The sequence below is a fragment of the Mustela nivalis genome (assembly GCF_964662115.1).
Source record: "Mustela nivalis genome assembly, contig: HAP1_SCAFFOLD_2907, whole genome shotgun sequence".
Lineage (NCBI taxonomy): Eukaryota > Metazoa > Chordata > Mammalia > Carnivora > Mustelidae > Mustela > Mustela nivalis.
The window spans coordinates 15,421-36,602 of record NW_028133758.1 but is presented as its reverse complement, the minus strand read 5'-3'; the positions used below and the strand labels follow the sequence as shown (position 1 = coordinate 36,602).

General features: G+C 50.3%; 1 long non-coding RNA gene across 1 annotated transcript; it reads right to left on the bottom strand.

The window, feature by feature from the left end:
- Positions 1-7,616: 7,616 nt before the first annotated feature.
- On the bottom strand, positions 7,617-11,914 carry LOC309858613. Its single transcript, XR_014308273.1, has 3 exons — positions 11,680-11,914; positions 11,417-11,555; positions 7,617-7,668 (listed from the first exon to the last, which is right to left on the bottom strand). It is a non-coding gene; the product is annotated as an uncharacterized lncRNA (long non-coding RNA).
- Between the last annotated feature and the right edge of the window lie 9,268 nt (positions 11,915-21,182).

The following is a 21,182-nucleotide window of genomic DNA, read 5'->3' as shown; positions in this document are numbered from 1 at the left end:
AGGACATGCCCTCACCTGATCCACCCGAGCCAATAGGTGGCCCATGCAGGAGGAGACAACTGGCCGTGTGGTCCAAGTCGGCTGAGAGCACTAGACCCAGCGTCGCAGAGCCTCCTTGAAGCCAGAAAAAGAGCCCAGAAGTTCCCTGGTGTGCCTAGAGAAGGCACAGAAATTAGATGAGTTGAAAGCCTGGGACCTGGTCATTGGGCTTCTGGGCAAGAGGGGAGATGGCCTGTGGAAGGGACACTGCCTGCAACCCCTCTTGGACCAGACCAACACCTGTCTGCTTTGGGATACTGAGGATTAAGACGAGAGTGAACTAGTGTAGAAGAGATGGTGTTCTAATGCTTGGCAGGTTGAAAGCGATTGAAATCGTTGACATTCCTATTCTCCTCGTCCTCAGGACCACCATTAAGGGGAAGGGGCCTTCAAAGAAGCAAGAGGAGTTTATCACTTACAGCAGCCCTGTCAAGTGTCAATATCCAACCACTCCAGTCCCTTCCACCCCCTTGGCAGCCCCAATGCTTTCATAAGGACACAGATACATTCCCCTACAGGCTTTGGAGCAAACGTTAAGTTTTGATTTCTCTAAGATAAATGCCATAGTGCCATGACCTGCTCCTAGGGCGGTAGCAAGTCTAGTTCTCAAAGAATCTGTGTGGAAGGGTTGAGCCACTCTATTGGACACCTGAAATTGATATTATACTGCATGTGAACGGGAATGTAACTCACGGCTTGGAAAAGGAAAAGAAACTCTTAACTGTTTTCAAGAGTCAGCTCTATCATTTTCCATTCCCAACTGTGATGCGGGAGTGATCCAGTCATTCCACATCCTGCCTTGCATTTGGTGGTGGGGTCTCTCTCTCCCTCTCTGGCGCATTTGGTTTGAATCACTGTGATAGGTGTGCAGTGAGAGCTCACTGGTGTTTTCATTTGAATTGCCCCAATGGCAACTTTCTATGTGGTCTCCATCTGTCTACGCTTTGGTAAAGGTGGCAGGCCCTTTACTTTTTCCCCACCCCCCTTCTATTTCCTTTTGCTAACTAGATTGCATGCTTACTTGGGGATCAAATTCTGAGTTTCAATGCTTCAGACAGGAGTCCTCTATTAGCTATGTGATTTGGACCTATTTCCTCCAAGTTGGTAGCTTGTCTTTTGGGTCTTCTTAAGGAGGTCTTTCACATGGCACAGATTTACAATTCTGATTGTTGGATAAAGTCTAATTAATCAACTTTACCTTAGGGAAAATAATTTGATGTTCGACTGGAGGATTCTTTACCTAGCTTTCCATTCTGGAAAATTTTCCCCACATTTTCCCTATAAGATTTATCATTTTCCATGTAAGGCAGTGATTAATTTTGAGCTACTTTTTAAAATACTCTTTTTTTCTTTTTTTCCTTTGGGAGAGTGAACATGTGCATGAGCGGGCAGGGGCCTGGAGGGAGAAGGGAAAAGAGCATCCTCAAGCAGCCTCGCCAGTGAGCTTGGAGCCTGACTTTGTCCCGGGACGCTGAGAGCTTGACAAGAGCCGAAATCAAGAGCTGGCTGCCGCACAGGCTGCCTCACCCAGGCAGCCTGAGTTAAGTTTTGTATAGGGTTTGATACTTAGATTGTGGTCCCCGGCCTCCTCGTCCTCCACCTCCTCCTCCCCTCTCCCGCTCCCTCTTCTGCTTCTCCTTCTTCTTTGCCTATGCATGTCCACTTGCTCTAGCACCATTTATTCAAAACGCTGTCACTCCTCCACTGAACGGCTTTTTACCTTTGTCAAGGCCCCATTCGACATATGGGCGTAGTTCTCTTTCTGGGTCCCTGATTCTGTTCCACTTATCCATCTGTATTCTGTTCCATTGGTCTATCTCTTCACCAACACCACGCATTTTGATTACTGTAGACGAATATCTTGAAATGGGGTAGAAGGATTCTTCTGGTTTTCTTCTTTAGTTTTAGTTTCTCCTCTTTTTCTAGGTTCTAAAATAGAAAGATTATAGTTTTGAGACTCCTTTTCTTTTTAGAGAGAGAGAGAGAGATAGACACAGAGACAGAGACAGAGACAGAGACAGAGAAACGGAAGCGGTGCAGAAAGAGAGAGAGATGATTAAGCAGCCGCCATGCCCAGCACCAGCACAATGCAGGTTCAGCCTCACTATCCCAAGGTTGACCATGACCCGAGTCAAAATCAAGAGTTGGACTAACTGACTGAGCCACCCAGATGCTCCTCCTCCTTTCTAATGTATGCATTGAGTGCTAAAAATTGAGCTCTCTGTTGATTTAGCTGTGTCCCATCAATTTTAATACGTGGTAGTTTTATTTTCCTTCGGGTCAGTGCACTGAAATTTTATCTTTTGTCTCCGATAATCTAGAAAGTTACTTTCTACCTGTTTAGATTTTGTTATGTTTCTCCCTTTGATATCTAGTTTCATTTTTAACTTTTTTTTATAAGTGTCAAAGTTTAATTCCAAGACAATGCTACATAGGGTTGCATTTTTTTCAGGTACACAATATAGGGATTCTCCTCCGCTGCCCAACGACTGTTAGCTCCTGTTGCCAGGCACTGATTTGCGTTGGAGTCTCGGGTGCACCTCCCCCACCCCTACTCCCTTCAGCTCCTGTTGCCAGGCACTGGTTTGCATTGGAGACGGAACCCTCGTAGGGGTTCCAAGCAGTTTCTAGTGGCCGAGAGGACACTGGTGATCAGAGACAAAGCCCCCAGGCTCTCTGGAGCCAGCTGGTGGCCATTTCAATGTCTCCCCACACAGTTCTGGAGCCGCTGTGGGCTCTCCGGGAACAGCTGTGGGCTTCTGGGTTGCCGATAATCGAACGTTGGCCACATGGGCCACGAGACTCTGGGTTTGGCTGGGAGATCCTCGTGTGCACTGTGTTGCTGGTGTTCATTCCAGTAAAGTGTGGACTCCGCTTAAGAGGAAGAAAGGGGCACTGTGCCCAGAATGAAGTATCTGGAAAAGACATGGAGAAGACCGACCCGGATGCACCAGTCCATGGAGCCGTCGCATCATCGGAGCACAAGGCCAGTCCTCTCCCGCTACAGATCCTTGCTCTGGCTGCCCTGAATCAAGATGTCGGGTACTTTTCTGTGGGAGACGCTACGCAACTGCTGAAGGGAGTTCGGCAAAGGCTGTTGAAGAAGAGCCCTCACCAGCTCACCGATGAAAATCCCATCTGTGGAGCAGCCCAGGACGATGGAGAACCCCCTGCGAGGAATATGCCAGAAGACTTCAAGGACAGCCCTGATCTGCGGGGAAGTGCAGACCCTCTGTCTCAGGACATTGGCAGCTGTGGACTGAGAGGGCAGGAAGAGGCAGGGGAGGCAGGCAGGCCAGAGCTTCCTGACGGAGGTGTGCCGTGGCAGGCCCCCGCTGAGGGCCAGAGCCAACACCACACCCTCAGCCAGATCCTACTGACGGTGATGCATCTGCTAGAGCTCCTTCGAGATCATCTGGAAGGTGGGGGCTCAAGGAGGCAGGTGCAGACTGGCTCCTCCTCCACTGATCACGTGCCCCGTGGGAGCCCCCTGAATCAAGGAAAGCCATCCAGGGCACTGAAGAAGGCACGTCAGGGGAATGAAGAGCTCCCAGGAAACACAACAATCCACCAAGCTGAGCAAGTATCTTTTCACCAGCGAAACAGCCTCCTGGAAAGGGAGATTCAGAAGCTGCACCTGAAGCTCGAGGCAGAGCCTAAGCTGTGCGAAGAGCACCTCAAACACCTGGAGAGGAAGATGATGGAGGAGAAGGCACGCTGCCTGCAAGTGAAGAACGAACTCGCCAAGGTGCGCAGGAAGGTGGATGCTGCCCACTGGAACTTAGGCCTCTACAAGAAGATGGCCGACGACCTGCACCGAGAATGGCAGAGAATCTCCTCCTTGCATGACCGAGAGCGCCTCCTGGTGGAGAACAGAAGTGAGGAGAGCCAGAAGGCTGTTCTGTGGGCAGAGAGGGAGTTCCAAAGGCTCAAGGAAGAAAACCATTGCCTCAGGCAGAAGCTGGCCAACTCTGGGCCCAAGGTCCAGCCTGTCTCCGGGGGGCCTCCTGCTCCTGCTCCTGCTCCTGCTCCAGCTCCAGCTCCTGCTCCTGCTCTTCTGGGCACAGCCTACAAATGCCCTCAAGGGCCACAGGCTCCCCTCAAAGCCCAGAAGCCCAAGAAGGGAGCAAGGGTGCACTGGCCAGACTCCAAGTTCTCGGGTCCCCTGCAGGTCTGATTCCCTTTCCCAGCAGCCACCAACACTCACAACCAGAGCACAAAAGCTCCTGTGCTTCCTTACCCCTTCAGCCACACCCATTGCTCCTTTGACTGGAGATCCACCCCATTCTTGAACTGATGCTACCTATTCCCTATAGCCATGTGAGAGAGCATTTTTCATTGTTAAGGACCAAAAAAATAAAACGATCAAATTGCTGATCCTTCTGCGACTGAGAATTGATTGTATGAAGGGATTCTATGCCAAGCAACGAAGGGTTTTAAGTGTCCTTTACTGATCACTTAATTGTCCCAATAACCCAGTGTGTCCTATACTACTGAGGTTCAGAGAGGGGACACAACTTGCCCCAAGATCACACAGCTAGTGAATTTCAGAGCTCCCATTCCAAGCCAAGGTTGTCTCATTACCCACTGATGTGAAAATAACTACCACTCCTACCACTACGATGACTTCTGCTTCTTCATTTCTGAGAGAGAGAAAGAGCGAGGGCACACACACATGCAAGCGGGGGAGGGGCAGGGAGAGAGAGATTCCTAGACAGCCTTCCCACTCAAGTGCACAACCAGACGCTGGGCTGGATTTCACAGACCATGGGACCACGCCCTGAGCCAAAATCAAGAGTCAGACGTTGACCTGACTAAGCCACACAGGCACCCTTCCCTTGTGCAAGGAACTTCTAGGCAAGCTGCTGTAAGGATCCCAGAAGGGCTTGACAAAATTTTCTCATAGGTCACGTTCTAGTTTGGATGCAAGGATTATGGTGATGCCTAGCTGAGGTAAAGTCCCAGCAAAGCATGGAGGGCAGCCTTTCAGGGTCTCCAACGATTCCCTTCGTGGGTACACCTCGTTTTGTGTTCCATACTCTACCACTGGATTAGAGTCAGGAACTCCTGCCTCACTTCGAAAGGACAGAATATGGCCCGAGAGATAGATAGCATGTCCCTTCTGAGGCTCGTAGACAAAGACACTGGTCTCCTCTTGGGCTTGCTCTCGCTCCCTCACCATTGGTTTCGAGGGAAGCCGCCTGCTCCTTGTGGGCTGTATGATGGAGAGGCCCATGTGGCAAGGAATGAATATTTCTTGCTCACCGCAATGGAGGACCTCTGGCGGCTAGGAGCCACCCGAGTGAGCACACAAGCAGATTTCCCGCCAACAAGCCTGGAGATGACTGAAGACCCACATGACATCTTGACTGCAGCCTTGTGAGAGATCCTGAGACACAGGTCCCTGGCTAGATGCACCTGGATGCCTGGCCCACGGAAACCATATGCGGTTATCAATTGGTGTTGTCGGAAGCCCTCTGGGTTGCGGAAAACATTCAAAAAAGACACAAGGGTGAAGCCACAGTTCTGGCTGCTGACCCACCCCCCTCTCCTGGGCTTGAAATTCCAGGGAAGTCAAGCGATGGTAGCAACCACTGAGAGATTAGGGTAAACAATGCCAGAAAGAGGTCCTCTATTCTGTTCTCCATGTATCTCTCTGAGAGGACATGCCCTCACCTGATCCACCCGAGCCAATAGGTGGCCCATGCAGGAGGAGACAACTGGCCGTGTGGTCCAAGTCGGCTGAGAGCACTAGACCCAGCGTCGCAGAGCCTCCTTGAAGCCAGAAAAAGAGCCCAGAAGTTCCCTGGTGTCCCTAGAGAAGGCACAGAAATTAGATGAGTTGAAAGCCTGGGACCTGGTCATTGGGCTTCTGGGCAAGAGGATAGATGGCCTGTGGAAGGGACACTGCCTGCAACCCCTCTTGGACCAGACCCCACCTGTCTGCTTTGGGATACTGAGGATTAAGACGAGAGTGAACTAGTGTAGAAGAGATGGTGTTCTAATGCTTGGCAGGTTGAAAGCGATTGAAATCGTTGACATTCCTATTCTCCTCGTCCTCAGGACCACCATTAAGGGGAAGGGGCCTTCAAAGAAGCAAGAGGAGTTTATCACTTACAGCAGCCATGTCAAGTGTCAATATCCAACCACTCCAGTCCCTTCCACCCCCTTGGCAGCCCCAATGCTTTCATAAGGACACAGATACATTCCCCTACAGGCTTTGGAGCAAACGTTAAGTTTTGATTTCTCTAAGATAAATGCCATAGTGCCATGACCTGCTCCTATGGCGGTAGCAAGTCTAGTTCTCAAAGAATCTGTGTGGAAGGGTTGAGCCACTCTATTGGACACCTGAAATTGATATTATACTGCATGTGAACGGGAATGTAACTCACGGCTTGGAAAAGGAAAAGAAACTCTTAACTGTTTTCAAGAGTCAGCTCTATCATTTTCCATTCCCAACTGTGATGCGGGAGTGATCCAGTCATTCCACATCCTGCCTTGCATTTGGTGGTGGGGTCTCTCTCTCCCTCTCTGGCGCATTTGGTTTGAATCACTGTGATAGGTGTGCAGTGAGAGCTCACTGGAGTTTTCATTTGAATTGCCCCAATGGCAACTTTCTATGTTGTCTCCATCTGTCTACGCTTTGGTAAAGGTGGCAGGCCCTTTACTTTTTCCCCACCCCCCCTTCTCTTTCCTTTTGCTAACTAGATTGCATGCTTACTTGGGGATCAAATTCTGAGTTTCAATGCTTCAGACAGGAGTCCTCTATTAGCTATGTGATTTGGACCTATTTCCTCCAAGTTGGTAGCTTGTCTTTTGGGTCTTCTTAAGGAGGTGTTTCACATGGCACAGATTTACAATTCTGATTGTTGGATAAAGTCTAATTAATCAACTTTACCTTAGGGAAAATAATTTGATGTGCGACTGGAGGATTCTTTACCTAGCTTTCCATTCTGGAAAATTTTCCCCACATTTTCCCTATAAGATTTATCATTTTCCATGTAAGGCAGTGATTAATTTTGAGCTACTTTTTAAAATACTCTTTTTTTCTTTTTTTCCTTTGGGAGAGTGAACATGTGCATGAGCGGGCAGGGGCCTGGAGGGAGAAGGGAAAAGAGCATCCTCAAGCAGCCTCGCCAGTGAGCTTGGAGCCTGACTTTGTCCCGGGACGCTGAGAGCTTGACAAGAGCCGAAATCAAGAGCTGGCTGCCGCACAGGCTGCCTCACCCAGGCAGCCTGAGTTAAGTTTTGTATAGGGTTTGATACTTAGATTGTGGTCCCCGGCCTCCTCGTCCTCCACCTCCTCCTCCCCTCTCCCGCTCCCTCTTCTGCTTCTCCTTCTTCTTTGCCTATGCATGTCCACTTGCTCTAGCACCATTTATTCAAAACGCTGTCACTCCTCCACTGAACGGCTTTTTACCTTTGTCAAGGCCCCATTCGACATATGGGCGTAGTTCTCTTTCTGGGTCCCTGATTCTGTTCCACTTATCCATCTGTATTCTGTTCCATTGGTCTATCTCTTCACCAACACCACGCATTTTGATTACTGTAGACGAATATCTTGAAATGGGGTAGAAGGATTCTTCTGGTTTTCTTCTTTAGTTTTAGTTTCTCCTCTTTTTCTAGGTTCTAAAATAGAAAGATTATAGTTTTGAGACTCCTTTTCTTTTTAAAGAGAGAGAGAGAGAGATAGACACAGAGACAGAGACAGAGACAGAGACAGAGAAACGGAAGCGGTGCAGAAAGAGAGAGAGATGATTAAGCAGCCACCATGCCCAGCACCAGCACAATGCAGGTTCAGCCTCACTATCCCAAGGTTGACCATGACCCGAGTCAAAATCAAGAGTTGGACTAACTGACTGAGCCACCCAGATGCCTCTCCTCCTTTCTAATGTATGCATTGAGTGCTAAAAATTGAGCTCTCTGTTGATTTAGCTGTGTCCCATCAATTTTAATACGTGGTAGTTTTATTTTCCTTCGGGTCAGTGCACTGAAATTTTATCTTTTGTCTCCGATAATCTAGAAAGTTACTTTCTACCTGTTTAGATTTTGTTATGTTTCTCCCTTTGATATCTAGTTTCATTTTTAACTTTTTTTTATAAGTGTCAAAGTTTAATTCCAAGACAATGCTACATAGGGTTGCATTTTTTTCAGGTACACAATATAGAGATTCTCCTCCGCTGCCCAACGACTGTTAGCTCCTGTTGCCAGGCACTGATTTGCGTTGGAGTCTCGGGTGCACCTCCCCCACCCCTACTCCCTTCAGCTCCTGTTGCCAGGCACTGGTTTGCATTGGAGACGGAACCCTCGTAGGGGTTCCAAGCAGTTTCTAGTGGCCGAGAGGACACTGGTGATCAGAGACAAAGCCCCCAGGCTCTCTGGAGCCAGCTGGTGGCCATTTCAATGTCTCCCCACACAGTTCTGGAGCCGCTGTGGGCTCTCCGGGAACAGCTGTGGGCTTCTGGGTTGCCGATAATCGAACGTTGGCCACATGGGCCACGAGACTCTGGGTTTGGCTGGGAGATCCTCGTGTGCACTGTGTTGCTGGTGTTCATTCCAGTAAAGTGTGGACTCCGCTTAAGAGGAAGAAAGGGGCACTGTGCCCAGAATGAAGTATCTGGAAAAGACATGGAGAAGACCGACCCGGATGCACCAGCCCATGGAGCCGTCGCATCATCGGAGCACAAGGCCAGTCCTCTCCCGCTACAGATCCTTGCTCTGGCTGCCCTGAATCAAGATGTCGGGTACTTTTCTGTGGGAGACGCTACGCAACTGCTGAAGGGAGTTCGGCAAAGGCTGTTGAAGAAGAGCCCTCACCAGCTCACCGATGAAAATCCCATCTGTGGAGCAGCCCAGGACGATGGAGAACCCCCTGCGAGGAATATGCCAGAAGACTTCAAGGACAGCCCTGATCTGCGGGGAAGTGCAGACCCTCTGTCTCAGGACATTGGCAGCTGTGGACTGAGAGGGCAGGAAGAGGCAGGGGAGGCAGGCAGGCCAGAGCTTCCTGACGGAGGTGTGCCGTGGCAGGCCCCCGCTGAGGGCCAGAGCCAACACCACACCCTCAGCCAGATCCTACTGACGGTGATGCATCTGCTAGAGCTCCTTCGAGATCATCTGGAAGGTGGGGGCTCAAGGAGGCAGGTGCAGACTGGCTCCTCCTCCACTGATCACGTGCCCCGTGGGAGCCCCCTGAATCAAGGAAAGCCATCCAGGGCACTGAAGAAGGCACGTCAGGGGAATGAAGAGCTCCCAGGAAACACAACAATCCACCAAGCTGAGCAAGTATCTTTTCACCAGCGAAACAGCCTCCTGGAAAGGGAGATTCAGAAGCTGCACCTGAAGCTCGAGGCAGAGCCTAAGCTGTGCGAAGAGCACCTCAAACACCTGGAGAGGAAGATGATGGAGGAGAAGGCACGCTGCCTGCAAGTGAAGAACGAACTCGCCAAGGTGCGCAGGAAGGTGGATGCTGCCCACTGGAACTTAGGCCTCTACAAGAAGATGGCCGACGACCTGCACCGAGAATGGCAGAGAATCTCCTCCTTGCATGACCGAGAGCGCCTCCTGGTGGAGAACAGAAGTGAGGAGAGCCAGAAGGCTGTTCTGTGGGCAGAGAGGGAGTTCCAAAGGCTCAAGGAAGAAAACCATTGCCTCAGGCAGAAGCTGGCCAACTCTGGGCCCAAGGTCCAGCCTGTCTCCGGGGGGCCTCCTGCTCCTGCTCCTGCTCCTGCTCCAGCTCCAGCTCCTGCTCCTGCTCTTCTGGGCACAGCCTACAAATGCCCTCAAGGGCCACAGGCTCCCCTCAAAGCCCAGAAGCCCAAGAAGGGAGCAAGGGTGCACTGGCCAGACTCCAAGTTCTCGGGTCCCCTGCAGGTCTGATTCCCTTTCCCAGCAGCCACCAACACTCACAACCAGAGCACAAAAGCTCCTGTGCTTCCTTACCCCTTCAGCCACACCCATTGCTCCTTTGACTGGAGATCCACCCCATTCTTGAACTGATGCTACCTATTCCCTATAGCCATGTGAGAGAGCATTTTTCATTGTTAAGGACCAAAAAAATAAAACGATCAAATTGCTGATCCTTCTGCGACTGAGAATTGATTGTATGAAGGGATTCTATGCCAAGCAACGAAGGGTTTTAAGTGTCCTTTACTGATCACTTAATTGTCCCAATAACCCAGTGTGTCCTATACTACTGAGGTTCAGAGAGGGGACACAACTTGCCCCAAGATCACACAGCTAGTGAATTTCAGAGCTCCCATTCCAAGCCAAGGTTGTCTCATTACCCACTGATGTGAAAATAACTACCACTCCTACCACTACGATGACTTCTGCTTCTTCATTTCTGAGAGAGAGAAAGAGCGAGGGCACACACACATGCAAGCGGGGGAGGGGCAGGGAGAGAGAGATTCCTAGACAGCCTTCGACTCAAGTGCACAACCAGACGCTGGGCTGGATTTCACAGACCATGGGACCACGCCCTGAGCCAAAATCAAGAGTCAGACGTTGACCTGACTAAGCCACACAGGCACCCTTCCCTTGTGCAAGGAACTTCTAGGCAAGCTGCTGTAAGGATCCCAGAAGGGCTTGACAAAATTTTCTCATAGGTCACGTTCTAGTTTGGATGCAAGGATTATGGTGATGCCTAGCTGAGGTAAAGTCCCAGCAAAGCATGGAGGGCAGCCTTTCAGGGTCTCCAACGATTCCCTTCGTGGGTACACCTCGTTTTGTGTTCCATACTCTACCACTGGATTAGAGTCAGGAACTCCTGCCTCACTTCGAAAGGACAGAATATGGCCCGAGAGATAGATAGCATGTCCCTTCTGAGGCTCGTAGACAAAGACACTGGTCTCCTCTTGGGCTTGCTCTCGCTCCCTCACCATTGGTTTCGAGGGAAGCCGCCTGCTCCTTGTGGGCTGTATGATGGAGAGGCCCATGTGGCAAGGAATGAATATTTCTTGCTCACCGCAATGGAGGACCTCTGGCGGCTAGGAGCCACCCGAGTGAGCACACAAGCAGATTTCCCGCCAACAAGCCTGGAGATGACTGAAGACCCACATGACATCTTGACTGCAGCCTTGTGAGAGATCCTGAGACACAGGTCCCTGGCTAGATGCACCTGGATGCCTGGCCCACGGAAACCATATGCGGTTATCAATTGGTGTTGTCGGAAGCCCTCTGGGTTGCGGAAAACATTCAAAAAAGACACAAGGGTGAAGCCACAGTTCTGGCTGCTGACCCACCCCCCTCTCCTGGGCTTGGAATTCCAGGGAAGTCAAGCGATGGTAGCAACCACTGAGAGATTAGGGTAAACAATGCCAGAAAGAGGTCCTCTATTCTGTTCTCCATGTATCTCTCTGAGAGGACATGCCCTCACCTGATCCACCCGAGCCAATAGGTGGCCCATGCAGGAGGAGACAACTGGCCGTGTGGTCCAAGTCGGCTGAGAGCACTAGACCCAGCGTCGCAGAGCCTCCTTGAAGCCAGAAAAAGAGCCCAGATGTTCCCTGGTGTCCCTAGAGAAGGCACAGAAATTAGATGAGTTGAAAGCCTGGGATCTGGTCATTGGGCTTCTGGGCAAGAGGGGAGATGGCCTGTGGAAGGGACACTGCCTGCAACTCCTCTTGGACCAGACCCCACCTGTCTGCTTTGGGATACTGAGGATTAAGACGAGAGTGAACTAGTGTAGAAGAGATGGTGTTCTAATGCTTGGCAGGTTGAAAGCGATTGAAATCGTTGACATTCCTATTCTCCTCGTCCTCAGGACCACCATTAAAGGGAAGGGGCCTTCAAAGATGCAAGAGGAGTTTATCACTTACAGCAGCCCTGTCAAGTGTCAATATCCAACCACTCCAGTCCCTTCCACCCCCTTGGCAGCCCCAATGCTTTCATAAGGACACAGATACATTCCCCTACAGGCTTTGGAGCAAACGTTAAGTTTTGATTTCTCTAAGATAAATGCCATAGTGCCATGACCTGCTCCTATGGCGGTAGCAAGTCTAGTTCTCAAAGAATCTGTGTGGAAGGGTTGAGCCACTCTATTGGACACCTGAAATTGATATTATACTGCATGTGAACGGGAATGTAACTCACGGCTTGGAAAAGGAAAAGAAACTCTTAACTGTTTTCAAGAGTCAGCTCTATCATTTTCCATTCCCAACTGTGATGCGGGAGTGATCCAGTCATTCCACATCCTGCCTTGCATTTGGTGGTGGGGTCTCTCTCTCCCTCTCTGGCGCATTTGGTTTGAATCACTGTGATAGGTGTGCAGTGAGAGCTCACTGGAGTTTTCATTTGAATTGCCCCAATGGCAACTTTCTATGTGGTTTCCATCTGTCTACGCTTTGGTAAAGGTGGCAGGCCATTTACTTTTTCCCCACCCCCCTTCTTTCCTTTTGCTAACTAGATTGCATGCTTACTTGGGGATCAAATTCTGAGTTTCCATGCTTCAGACAGGAGTCCTCTATTAGCTATGTGATTTGGACCTATTTCCTCCAAGTTGGTAGCTTGTCTTTTGGGTCTTCTTAAGGAGGTCTTTCACACGGCACAGATTTACAATTCTGATTGTTGGATAAAGTCTAATTAATCAACTTTACCTTAGGGAAAATAATTTGATGTTCGACTGGAGGATTCTTTACCTAGCTTTCCATTCTGGAAATTTTTCCCCACATTTTCCCTATAAGATTTATCATTTTCCATGTAAGGCAGTGATTAATTTTGAGCTACTTTGTAAAATACTCTTTTTTTTCTTTTTTTCCTTTGGGAGAGTGAACATGTGCATGAGCGGGCAGGGGCCTGGAGGGAGAAGGGAAAAGAGCATCCTCAAGCAGCCTCGCCAGTGAGCTTGGAGCCTGACTTTGTTCCGGGACGCTGAGAGCTTGACAAGAGCCGAAATCAAGAGCTGGCTGCCGCACAGGCTGCCTCACCCAGGCAGCCTGAGTTAAGTTTTGTATAGGGTTTGATACTTAGATTGTGGTCCCCGGCCTCCTCGTCCTCCACCTCCTCCTCCCCTCTCCCGCTCCCTCTTCTGCTTCTCCTTCTTCTTTGCCTATGCATGTCCACTTGCTCTAGCACCATTTATTCAAAACGCTGTCACTCCTCCACTGAACGGCTTTTTACCTTTGTCAAGGCCCCATTCGACATATGGGTGTAGTTCTCTTTCTGGGTCCCTGATTCTGTTCCACTTATCCATCTTTATTCTGTTCCATTGGTCTAGCTCTTCACCAACACCACGCACGTTTGATTACTGTAGACGAATATCTTGAAATGGGGTAGAAGGATTCTTCAGGTTTTCTTCTTTAGTTTTAGTTTCTCCTCTCTTTCTAGGTTCTAAAATAGAAAGATTATAGTTTTGAGACTCTTTTCTTTTTAGAGAGAGAGACAGAGACAGAGACAGAGACAGAGAAAGGGAAGCGGTGCAGAAAGAGAGAGAGATGATTAAGCAGCCACCATGCCCAGCACCAGCACAATGCAGGTTCAGCCTCACTATCCCAAGGTTAACCATGACCCGAGTCAAAATCAAGAGTTGGACTAACTGACTGAGCCACCCAGATGCTCCTCCTCCTTTCTAATGTATGCATTGAGTGCTAAAAATTGAGCTCTCTGTTGATTTAGCTGTGTCCCATCAATTTTAATACGTGGTAGTTTTATTTTCCTTCGGGTCAGTGCACTGAAATTTTATCTTTTGTCTCCGATAATCTAGAAAGTTACTTTCTACGTGTTTAGATTTTGTTATCTTTCTCCCTTTGATATCTAGTTTCATTTTTAACTTTTTTTTATAAGTGTCAAAGTTTAATTCCAAGACAATGCTACATAGGGTTGCATTTTTTTCAGGTACACAATATAGAGATTCTCCTCCGCTGCCCAACGACTGTTAGCTCCTGTTGCCAGGCACTGATTTGCGTTGGAGTCTCGGGTGCACCTCCCCCACCCCTACTCCCTTCAGCTCCTGTTGCCAGGCACTGGTTTGCATTGGAGACGGAACCCTCGTAGGGGTTCCAAGCAGTTTCTAGTGGCCGAGCGGACACTGGTGATCAGAGACAAAGCCCCCAGGCTCTCTGGAGCCAGCTGGTGGCCATTTCAATGTCTCCCCACACAGTTCTGGAGCCGCTGTGGGCTCTCCGGGAACAGCTGTGGGCTTCTGGGTTGCCGATAATCGAACGTTGGCCACATGGGCCACGAGACTCTGGGTTTGGCTGGGAGATCCTCGTGTGCACTGTGTTGCTGGTGTTCATTCCAGTAAAGTGTGGACTCCGCTTAAGAGGAAGAAAGGGGCACTGTGCCCTGAATGAAGTATCTGGAAAAGACATGGAGAAGACCGACCCGGATGCACCAGCCCATGGAGCCGTCGCATCATCGGAGCACAAGGCCAGTCCTCTCCCGCTACAGATCCTTGCTCTGGCTGCCCTGAATCAAGATGTCGGGTACTTTTCTGTGGGAGACGCTACGCAACTGCTGAAGGGAGTTCGGCAAAGGCTGTTGAAGAAGAGCCCTCACCAGCTCACCGATGAAAATCCCATCTGTGGAGCAGCCCAGGACGATGGAGAACCCCCTGCGAGGAATATGCCAGAAGACTTCAAGGACAGCCCTGATCTGCGGGGAAGTGCAGACCCTCTGTCTCAGGACATTGGCAGCTGTGGACAGGGGAGGCAGGCAGGCCAGAGCTTCCTGACGGAGGTGTGCCATGGCAGGCCCCCGCTGAGGGCCAGAGCCAACAGCACACCCTCAGCCAGATCCTACTGACGGTGATGCATCTGCTAGAGCTCCTTCGAGATCATCTGGAAGGTGGGGGCTCAAGGAGGCAGGTGCAGACTGGCTCCTCCTCCACTGATCACGTGCCCCGTGGGAGCCCCCTGAATCAAGGAAAGCCATCCAGGGCACTGAAGAAGGCACGTCAGGGGAATAAAGAGCTCCCAGGAAACACAACAATCCACCAAGCTGAGCAAGTATCTTTTCACCAGCGAAACAGCCTCCTGGAAAGGGAGATTCAGAAGCTGCACCTGAAGCTCGAGGCAGAGCCTAAGCTGTGCGAAGAGCACCTCAAACACCTGGAGAGGAAGATGATGGAGGAGAAGGCACGCTGCCTGCAAGTGAAGAACGAACTCGCCAAGGTGCGCAGGAAGGTGGATGCTGCCCACTGGAACTTAGGCCTCTACAAGCAGATGGCCGACGACCTGCACCGAGAATGGCAGAGAATCACCTCCTTGCATGACCGAGAGCGCCTCCTGGTGGAGAACAGAAGTGAGCAGAGCCAGAAGGCTGTTCTGTGTGCAGAGAGGGAGTTCCAAAGGCTCAAGGAAGAAAACCATTGCCTCAGGCAGAAGCTGGCCAACTCTGGGCCCAAGGTCCAGCCTGTCTCCGGGGGGCCTCCTGCTCCTGCTCCTGCTCCTGCTCCAGCTCCAGCTCCTGCTCCTGCTCTTCTGGGCACAGCCTCCAAATGCCCTCAAGGGCCACAGGCTCCCCTGAAAGCCCAGAAGCCCAAGAAGGGAGCAAGGGAGCACTGGCCAGACTCCAAGTTCTCGGGTCCCCTGCAGGTCTGATTCCCTTTCCCAGCAGCCACCAACACTCACAACCAGAGCACAAAAGCTCCTGTGCTTCCTTACCCCTTCAGCCACACCCATTGCTCCTTTGACTGGAGATCCACCCCATTCTTGAACTGATGCTACCTATTCCCTATAGCCATGTGAGAGAGCATTTTTCATTGTTAAGGACCAAAAAAATAAAACGATCAAATTGCTGATCCTACTGCGACTGAGAATTGATTGTATGAAGGGATTCTATGCCAAGCAACGAAGGGTTTTAAGTGTCCTTTACTGATCACTTAATTGTGCCAATAACCCAGTGTGTCCTATACTACTGAGGTTCAGAGAGGGGACACAACTTGCCCCAAGATCACACAGCTAGTGAATTTCAGAGCTCCCATTCCAAGCCAAGGTTGTCTCATTACCCACTGATGTGAAAATAACTACCACTCCTACCACTACGATGACTTCTGCTTCTTCATTTCTGAGAGAGAGAAAGAGCGAGGGCACACACACATGCAAGCGGGGGAGGGGCAGGGAGAGAGAGATTCCTAGACAGCCTTCGACTCAAGTGCACAACCAGACGCTGGGCTGGATTTCACAGACCATGGGACCACGCCCTGAGCCAAAATCAAGAGTCAGACGTTGACCTGACTAAGCCACACAGGCACCCTTCCCTTGTGCAAGGAACTTCTAGGCAAGCTGCTGTAAGGATCCCAGAAGGGCTTGACAAAATTTTCTCATAGGTCACGTTCTAGTTTGGATGCAAGGATTATGGTGATGCCTAGCTGAGGTAAAGTCCCAGCAAAGCATGGAGGGCAGCCTTTCAGGGTCTCCAACGATTCCCTTCGTGGGTACACCTCGTTTTGTGTTCCATACTCTACCACTGGATTAGAGTCAGGAACTCCTGCCTCACTTCGAAAGGACAGAATATGGCCCGAGAGATAGATAGCATGTCCCTTCTGAGGCTCGTAGACAAAGACACTGGTCTCCTCTTGGGCTTGCTCTCGCTCCCTCACCATTGGTTTCGAGGGAAGCCGCCTGCTCCTTGTGGGCTGTATGATGGAGAGGCCCATGTGGCAAGGAATGAATATTTCTTGCTCACCGCAATGGAGGACCTCTGGCTGCTAGGAGCCACCCGAGTGAGCACACAAGCAGATTTCCCGCCAACAAGCCTGGAGATGACTGAAGACCCACATGACATCTTGACTGCAGCCTTGTGAGAGATCCTGAGACACAGGTCCCTGGCTAGATGCACCTGGATGCCTGGCCCACGGAAACCATATGCGGTTATCAATTGGTGTTGTCGGAAGCCCTCTGGGTTGCGGAAAACATTCAAAAAAGACACAAGGGTGAAGCCACAGTTCTGGCTGCTGACCCACCCCCCTCTCCTGGGCTTGAAATTCCAGGGAAGTCAAGCGATGGTAGCAACCACTGAGAGATTAGGGTAAACAATGCCAGAAAGAGGTCCTCTATTCTGTTCTCCATGTATCTCTCTGAGAGGACATGCCCTCACCTGATCCACCCGAGCCAATAGGTGGCCCATGCAGGAGGAGACAACTGGCCGTGTGGTCCAAGTCGGCTGAGAGCACTAGACCCAGCGTCGCAGAGCCTCCTTGAAGCCAGAAAAAGAGCCCAGAAGTTCCCTGGTGTGCCTAGAGAAGGCACAGAAATTAGATGAGTTGAAAGCCTGGGACCTGGTCATTGGGCTTCTGGGCAAGAGGGGAGATGGCCTGTGGAAGGGACACTGCCTGCAACCCCTCTTGGACCAGACCCCACCTGTCTGCTTTGGGATACTGAGGATTAAGACGAGAGTGAACTAGTGTAGAAGAGATGGTGTTCTAATGCTTGGCAGGTTGAAAGCGATTGAAATCGTTGACATTCCTATTCTCCTCGTCCTCAGGACCACCATTAAGGGGAAGGGGCCTTCAAAGAAGCAAGAGGAGTTTATCACTTACAGCAGCCCTGTCAAGTGTCAATATCCAACCACTCCAGTCCCTTCCACCCCCTTGGCAGCCCCAATGCTTTCATAAGGACACAGATACATTCCCCTACAGGCTTTGGAGCAAACGTTAAGTTTTGATTTCTCTAAGATAAATGCCATAGTGCCATGACCTGCTCCTAGGGCGGTAGCAAGTCTAGTTCTCAAAGAATCTGTGTGGAAGGGTTGAGCCACTCTATTGGACACCTGAAATTGATATTATACTGCATGTGAACGGGAATGTAACTCACGGCTTGGAAAAGGAAAAGAAACTCTTAACTGTTTTCAAGAGTCAGCTCTATCATTTTCCATTCCCAACTGTGATGCGGGAGTGATCCAGTCATTCCACATCCTGCCTTGCATTTGGTGGTGGGGTCTCTCTCTCCCTCTCTGGCGCATTTGGTTTGAATCACTGTGATAGGTGTGCAGTGAGAGCTCACTGGAGTTTTCATTTGAATTGCCCCAATGGCAACTTTCTATGTGGTCTCCATCTGTCTACGCTTTGGTAAAGGTGGCAGGCCCTTTACTTTTTCCCCACCCCCCTTCTATTTCCTTTTGCTAACTAGATTGCATGCTTACTTGGGGATCAAATTCTGAGTTTCCATGCTTCAGACAGGAGTCCTCTATTAGCTATGTGATTTGGACCTATTTCCTCCAAGTTGGTAGCTTGTCTTTTGGGTCTTCTTAAGGAGGTCTTTCACACGGCACAGATTTACAATTCTGATTTTTGGATAAAGTCTAATTAATCAACTTTACCTTAGGGAAAATAATTTGATGTTCGACTGGAGGATTCTTTACCTAGCTTTCCATTCTGGAAAATTTTCCCCACATTTTCCCTATAAGATTTATCATTTTCCATGTAAGGCAGTGATTAATTTTGAGCTACTTTTTAAAATACTCTTTTTTTCTTTTTTTCCTTTGGGAGAGTGAACATGTGCATGAGCGGGCAGGGGCCTGGAGGGAGAAGGGAAAAGAGCATCCTCAAGCAGCCTCGCCAGTGAGCTTGGAGCCTGACTTTGTCCCGGGACGCTGAGAGCTTGACAAGAGCCGAAATTAAGAGCTGGCTGCCGCACAGGCTGCCTCACCCAGGCAGCCTGAGTTAAGTTTTGTATAGGGTTTGATACTTAGATTGTGGTCCCCGGCCTCCTCGTCCTCTACCTCCTCCTCCCCTCTCCCGCTCCCTCTTCTGCTTCTCCTTCTTCTTTGCCTATGCATGTCCACTTGCTCTAGCACCATTTATTCAAAACGCTGTCACTCCTCCACTGAACGGCTTTTTACCTTTGTCAAGGCCCCATTCGACATATGGGCGTAGTTCTCTTTCTGGGTCCCTGATTCTGTTCCACTTATCCATCTTTATTCTGTTCCATTGGTCTAGCTCTTCACCAACACCACGCACTTTTGATTACTGTAGACGAATATCTTGAAATGGGGTAGAAGGATTCTTCTGGTTTTCTTCTTTAGTTTTAGTTTCTCCTCATTTTCTAGGTTCTAAAATAGAAAGATTATAGTTTTGAGACTCCTTTTCTTTTTAGAGAGAGAGAGAGAGATAGACACAGAGAGAGACAGAGACAGAGACAGAGAAACGGAAGCGGTGCAGAAAGAGAGAGAGATGATTAAGCAGCCACCATGCCCAGCACCAGCACAATGCAGGTTCAGCCTCACTATCCCAAGGTTGACCATGACCCGAGTCAAAATCAAGAGTTGGACTAACTGACTGAGCCACCCAGATGCTCCTCCTCCTTTCTAATGTATGCATTGAGTGCTAAAAATTGAGCTCTCTGTTGATTTAGCTGTGTCCCATCAATTTTAATACGTTGTAGTTTTATTTTCCTTCGGGTCAGTGCACTGAAATTTTATCTTTTGTCTCCGATAATCTAGAAAGTTACTTTCTACGTGTTTAGATTTTGTTATGTTTCTCCCTTTGATATCTAGTTTCATTTTTAACTTTTTTTTATAAGTGTCAAAGTTTAATTCCAAGACAATGCTACAGAGGGTTGCATTTTTTTCAGGTACACAATATAGAGATTCTCCTCCGCTGCCCAACGACTGTTAGCTCCTGTTGCCAGGCACTGATTTGCCTTGGAGTCTCGGGTGCACCTCCCCCACCCCTACTCCCTTCAGCTCCTGTTGCCAGGCACTGGTTTCCATTGGAGACGGAACCCTCGTAGGGGTTCCAAGGAGTTTCTAGTGGCCGAGAGGACACTGGTGATCAGAGACAAAGCCCCCAGGCTCTCTGGAGCCAGCTGGTGGCCATTACAATGTCTCCCCACACAGTTCTGGAGCCGCTGTGGGCTCTCCGGGAACAGCTGTGGGCTTCTGGGTTGCCGATAATCGAACGTTGGCCACATGGGCCACGAGACTCTGGGTTTGGCTGGGAGATCCTCGTGTGCACTGTGTTGCTGGTGTTCATTCCAGTAAAGTGTGGACTCCGCTTAAGAGGAAGAAAGGGGCACTGTGCCCAGAATGAAGTATCTGGAAAAGACATGGAGAAGACCGACCCGGATGCACCAGCCCATGGAGCCGTCGCATCATCGGAGCACAAGGCCAGTCCTCTCCCGCTACAGATCCTTGCTCTGGCTGCCCTGAATCAAGATGTCGGGTACTTTTCTGTGGGAGACGCTACGCAACTGCTGAAGGGAGTTCGGCAAAGGCTGTTGAAGAAGAGCCCTCACCAGCTCACCGATGAAAATCCCATCTGTGGAGCAGCCCAGGACGATGGAGAACCCCCTGCGAGGAATATGCCAGAAGACTTCAAGGACAGCCCTGATCTGCGGGGAAGTGCAGACCCTCTGTCTCAGGACATTGGCAGCTGTGGACTGAGAGGGCAGGAAGAGGCAGGGGAGGCAGGCAGGCCAGAGCTTCCTGACGGAGGTGTGCCGTGGCAGGCCCCCGCTGAGGGCCAGAGCCAACACCACACCCTCAGCCAGATCCTACTGACGGTGATGCATCTGCTAGAGCTCCTTCGAGATCATCTGGAAGGTGGGGGCTCAAGGAGGCAGGTGCAGACTGGCTCCTCCTCCACTGATCACGTGCCCCGTGGGAGCCCCCTGAATCAAGGAAAGCCATCCAGGGCACTGAAGAAGGCACGTCAGGGGAATGAAGAGCTCCCAGGAAACACAACAATCCACCAAGCTGAGCAAGTATCTTTTCACCAGCGAAACAGCCTCCTGGAAAGGGAGATTCAGAAGCTGCACCTGAAGCTCGAGGCAGAGCCTAAGCTGTGCGAAGAGCACCTCAAACACCTGGAGAGGAAGATGATGGAGGAGAAGGCACGCTGCCTGCAAGTGAAGAACGAACTCGCCAAGGTGCGCAGGAAGGTGGATGCTGCCCACTGGAACTTAGGCCTCTACAAGAAGATGGCCGACGACCTGCACCGAGAATGGCAGAGAATCTCCTCCTTGCATGACCGAGAGCGCCTCCTGGTGGAGAACAGAAGTGAGGAGAGCCAGAAGGCTGTTCTGTGGGCAGAGAGGGAGTTCCAAAGGCTCAAGGAAGAAAACCATTGCCTCAGGCAGAAGCTGGCCAACTCTGGGCCCAAGGTCCAGCCTGTCTCCGGGGGGCCTCCTGCTCCTGCTCCTGCTCCTGCTCCAGCTCCAGCTCCTGCTCTTCTGGGCACAGCCTCCAAATGCCCTCAAGGGCCA